The following is a 6,193-nucleotide window of genomic DNA, read 5'->3' as shown; positions in this document are numbered from 1 at the left end:
GGATTACCCACAATACGTAGAAATTTTAGTATGTCATATTTTGTAAATGATTTTGTCATGTTCAGTTGCAAATATGACTAAGTTGTTTTTAGAGCTTTTAGAGTATTTGTAGAGCTTGACCGCAAAACATTTTCTGTTCGCATGTTTCATTTAATAATTCGGTAATTTCAGTATTAAATTAAAATCTACTTAAATCATTTTGGATACGATTACTTCCAACGTATCAGATAGTGTTCGGACTGTACCTACTCTGTGCTAATCAGTATTTTAGTAATAAAACAGTTCTAGTTCCTTAAGTTTTACGTTGATTTATGTTTCTGATCTCAATTGTTATTTTATAAAAAGTTGATTAAAGAAATGAGTCTTTAAATGGTGTTTATTAATTTTGTTAATCACTACATCTTAAAACGAAGTCCCCCGCCGCGTCTGTCTGTTTGTATGTTTGTTCGCGATAAACTAAAACTACTGAACGGATTTTCATGCGGTTTTCACCTATCAATAGAGTGATTCTTGAGGAAGGTTTAGGTGTATAATTTGTTAACCCGTGCGAAGCCGGGGCGGGTCGCTAGTAATTATTAAACGCCTATCTTGCACGGCGCGCCATTGTGAACCTTGTCGGAATGCTTGAAGGTTGATATTGGGCTGTAACCGCGCGCCTCAGTTGACGCGCCGCCAATGACGGTGAAAGGGTTAATTTTATTATATTGTTTTTGACCGACATCCAAAAACGAAGAGTAGGTACCCTTATCTATGTACATATACTAGATAGTTGGGTAGCAAACCCAAAGAGAAAAAAATACATAGATTGCTCACTCCATACTCCGTATATGTTTTGGTACAGTCAACTGTAAAAATATGGGTGCACAAATCATCTATAAAAATATGTCCCATAGCTCTAATGTCAGTGAATTAAGAACTATGGGACATATTTTTGAATAAGTTGGCTACACCCATATTTTTACAGTTCACTGTACACACAAAGACTATTATTTGCTTAGTCGACATCTAGCATCGAGTAGCGGAATTATCAGTACTGCTACATCTATTGTCATGTAGCAGTACCTACTGATAATTTCGCTACTCGATGCTAGATGTCGACTATGAAAAGAATGGTCTTTTTGCAAAGTTGCAGGGAGCCTAAGGTCACCGAAGGACGTTATTCCGTTCCAGTCACCAAATAGATTGCAGTTGTGGTAGTTCCTATATCGGAGAAATTAAGCGCACCATAGCAGAAAGAGTTAAGGAACATATCGCAGCTGTCAAAAGTCGTCAGGTGAACAAGTCTGCCGTGGCTGAGCATTTGCTGGAGTCAGGACCAAACCACTGGATTGAGCTGATGCATAACCCTAAAATCCTTTCCACGGATCGCCATTTCTACAGTAGAAAAGTGCGGGAAGCCATTGAAATAAAAAAACATTGCAATTTTAATCGGGACGAGGGTTTTAAGATCTCATCCACATGGAATCCAGTCATTAGTAAATGTAAGCGGAAACGAATATCGACAGTCGATAAATCGAATATCGTTAGTGTTGTGTGTCGACAGAGTGACATCCCTAGTGCGCAAAACGTTCAAACTGATAAACAATACCAAGTGCGGGTAGTTCGAAAAACTCGCGCGGCTAGAAGATGTTGATGTTAACTTGAGCCAGTCTTCTCCGAGACCACGGGGACAACGCCGTCCTCGAAACGTCAGAGGTAAATCTTAAAACTTAAATACGCGATTAAGTCCCGTTGTGCAGTTTGATAATGTTAAATAATCGTGAAAGTGTAAATACTACTCTTTGGGCAAAACTAAAACGTGGAGGGCAACTTTTACGGTTACATATCAGAATACCGAAAATGTATTTACCTATTGTTGAATCACCTATGCTCGATTCACCTATTTTTAAATTACCTAACGATCATTTTACCTAAACATTGACTGACCTAAGTTTATAATACCTAAACTCAATTAACCTTATGGACGAAACACCTAATGAACGTTTTACCTAATGCACATTTTACCTAACGTACGTTTTACCTAAAGCTATTATACCTAATGCATGAAACACCTAAAGCTGACATACCTAATGGACGATCCACCTAAAGCTGATACACCTAATGAACGATATACCTAAAGTTGATTTACCTAATGGATAAAATACCTAAAACTATTATACCTAACGAACGAAATACCTAAAGTCGATATACCTAAAGGACGGAATACCTAAAATCGAAATACCTAATGCATGTTATACCGAAAGTCGATATACCTAATGGACGATATGCCTAAAGTTGATTTACCTATTGAACGAAATACCTAACGCACGTAATACCTAAAGTCGATATACCTAATGCACGAAATACCTAAGGCTGGTATATGTTTTAACGAACGAAATACCTATAGCTAATTTAATCTAAGATAATGCCTAACTACCTTCAAAAAGGTAGGCTACCTAAATTACATTCCAAAATTTGGGCCATAATAAACTCGAATATCTTCAATCAGGTGTGACTATTATTGAATGCCAGAGTTTCAAGGAAAATGTTTTAATAAAGTGATGGAAAAACTCAGACAACATCAGCAAAAAGAAAATTGGTATTAACAGTTTATTTCTTTATTAAGGGTTTGAACTTGTGGCCATAAATGTTGTAGTTAGAACTTAGATGTAGATGTAGATGTAGTGTAGGGACGCCCGGCCGGAAGCAGGCGGGCTGTCGATCGCTTGTCGCGTTCATTCAGCCCAGTTCCCTGGAGTTGGAGCTGCAGGTTACTGTCCCGGCGGCATTCCCACACTATTCTCCTCAAGTCTTCTTGTTCTCCTGCAGAACAGAAAGACATCTTTGAGTTCGACGTCCTTTAGTTCATTTTCTTTTAGTGTGTCTCTACGGAATGTATTATATCGCGGTGCCGCGTACATAGTACATTCTGCTAGTAAGTGTAAGCTAGTCTCCTCCTTACCACAATGTGGACAGGAGGCGTCTCTACTAATTTCCGTTATCTTAAGGTGTTTGTTGAGAGTATTGTGACCTGTAATGATACCTGTCAATAGTCTCAGACTGCTCTTATCTAGTTTCAGAAGATACCTGGTTCTCCTGTGGTCTATACCTTTGAAAAATAAATAGTGTCCGACCGAAGGTTCGGTTTCGGTTTCGGTTTCGGCCAGTTTCGGCCAAAAATCATGTTTCGGCTGTAGTTTCGGTTTCGGCCAAAAAACGGCCGAACCTTTCGGCCGGGCCGAAACTTACGAAATGGTACTTCGGACAAAGACCAAAACTTCGGGAATAAGTAGGACAACAATATTAATACATATCTACATATACTGATTCATGTATAGGTACAGAAATTAATTGGTTTATTATAAAACACAATTCCACTAATGAGAGCGCCACTGGACGGTCGACGCAGTCTTAAGAGGCTGTCAATACCTATAACGCGCGCACTGTCTAATTGTATCGGAGTGAATGAGATAGCACTGTCGCACGTAGTATCAGCTCGCCCGAGTCGAACGATGTTTTTTTCGCTCTTATTCAATCATTTTTCTATCTACCTCTAATGGCAAATTTTATGCGAGGCTAAAGGCTACGCTCAACTAGGACCGCAAAGTTGATTTTATCAATAGTTAATATTTTGCGAAGCTGAACAGCTGACTATTGATTAAAACGAAGAAAAAACCCTTAAAAGTGTCCCCAGTACAGTTTTTCATATGAATGCTCGACCTTAGCCTCACTTTTTACCTCAATTTACCATTGGTTTGAGTTCCACATGTCCTCTACTTCAGCTTAGCCTTTGGCCTCGCTGCGCCATGCTCGGCCTGCGGTCTCGCTTTTTAATACAATGGACATTGGTTGGAGTCTGTGCTTAACTACTTATCCTGAAGCCTGAAGCACGGCTTTGACTTCGCATGAAAGTGCGCCTCAATGGGGCACTTCGGACCTTTAAGCCCAGGTGTAGATCGGTACCCGGCCTTGCGATATTGTTAACAAAAAAATTCGCGCTCTCGCGTTTTTGGTTGACCCTGTATCTACATGTTAGCTTGACTGGTGAATAAATAGAGTTAGACCAAGAAAATTCTGCAATGATTTTGATAGCATACGCAATGCTACTAGTGCAAATATTATTTATAAGTACGTCATAATTTCATAGAAGTTTTGTTGTGTTATCAAAATCGTTGCAGAATTATCTTGGTCTAACTATAGTAATTTTCTTAAAAAACTGCTAGTAACATCAATTTCAAGGACATTGGGTGTTGGGTGTTGACAGCCCCATAATATGTGTGTAAAAGCGGTTTTATGACATTTTTTCAACGATTTTAACAAGTCTACAAAAGTTTCGGTTTCGGTTTCGGTTTCGGCCGAAACTAGAGCCAAAGCCGAACATTCGGTTTCGGTTTCGGTTTCGGCAAAAAAACATGTTTCGGTCGGACACTAAAAATAAATGATTTATGATTTATGATTTATCATCATCTTCGACTGTCTGCATCCAGTCTCTTCTTCCCATTCTCTCTGTGCTTCCATCTCTTTTACCTTCTCTATGACTCCCTTCGTGACATCCGCTGACATAGGCAGAGCCGGTTCCGGACCTATGTATTCCGTCTCCGCCCCTATCCTCGCCAGCTCGTCTGCTTTCTCGTTTCCCGTTACTCCCTGGTGTCCTGGTACCCATGCCACCGTGACACTTCTTTGCTTGCCTATCAAGTTGAGCTCCTCTCGACATTCTCTCACGAGAGAGGAGGTAACTGATATTTTCTTTAGTGCCTTTAGTGCTGCCCGGCTGTCTGTGTATATTACGACAGCGCCCTCTTGTTTTACACTCTTCTTGATTATGCTTGCGCAGCGCGTTATAGCACATACCTCGGCTTGGAACACGCTAGCATATCTACCCAGTGGTACTGATACTTTCTCTCCCAGTTTGGGGATCACTATGCCCGCTCCTGCTAGTTTCGTCGAGCTTCTTCTTGAGCCATCCGTGAAGCAGATGGTCGTCGGGTGTCCGACTTCCACCTTCCAGTTGTCTCTGTCTCCTATATGTATTCTATATTTCTTGTCGAATATCTCCTGCCTCTTTATAAGGTCATTATTGGCCATCAACATTTCAAGTTTTGATAGTGCCTCTCTTTGTATCAGCGCCTGTCTCTTGTCCACGCAGCTTCCTCTCCATTCCTTGCATTCTTTCATTCTGTACCACTGTTCGGTGGCTCTTGTCTCTACCTCAATCCAATGTTGTAGTTAGGGTGATTCCAGGGTAGTAGGCCATAGTTTTTTTAGAACGCGATAAAAAAATAAGTTTACATGTAATTAAAATAAATCTTTTTAATACAGTTGCTCAAGAAGTGCTAGTTTACGTAGCTGTTTAGCGTGTGGAAAGTTGGTTTTCGCGAACTAGTGCTTTTCACTTTCCCAATTTTTTTTAATTTATACTTGTTCCAATTCATGACTACTTATTGATGAGTGTTAATATTAGTTTCCTTTAAACGTCGTAATCAACATAAAAACCTACTGTTAATGTAAGAAAATATACATATTTCATATTTTATTACTTACCTCTTCATCATTATAACACGTTTATTTTTTAATATTGAATATTGAAAACCCGTTCTTAATAAGTTATCTGAATGGAACGGAATAGCTGTCGAAACGCCTGTCAAAGAAGAGGCGTTTTTTCTTACTGCATGTTTTAAGTTTCATATTCTAATTTATTTTTGACTGCGCATAAACATTATATGATTTAAACTATTTTTTGCTTTTTGTTTTAGAGTTTTTAATTTTAATCTGAATTCAATCAATAAATGTATAGATTTTATCATTTTTAATTTAATAATTTTATTATAGGTATCTATTAATTACGTATAATATTATTTTGATTTTTATTATTAATGCTATATTTACTTATATTATCTGCAATAAATGATTTTTTATAACGACTTTAGGTATTTCGTTCATTAGATACAGTCAACAGTAAAAATATGGGTGTAGCCAACTTATTCAAAAATATGTCCCATAGTTCTTAATTCGCTGACATAAGAGCTATGGGACATATTTTTGAAATGATTTGTGCACCCATATTCTTACAGTTGACTGTACCTAATAGGTATATCAACTTTTTGTGTTACGTGCATTATAGGTACATATATTAACTTTAGGTATTTCGTTCAATAGGTAAATCAACTTTAGGGATATCGTACATTAGGTATATCGACTTTCGGTATTACGT

The sequence above is a fragment of the Cydia splendana genome, chromosome 2 (genome assembly GCF_910591565.1).
Source record: "Cydia splendana chromosome 2, ilCydSple1.2, whole genome shotgun sequence".
NCBI classification, from domain to species: domain Eukaryota; kingdom Metazoa; phylum Arthropoda; class Insecta; order Lepidoptera; family Tortricidae; genus Cydia; species Cydia splendana.
This window is presented reverse-complemented; position numbering follows the sequence as displayed.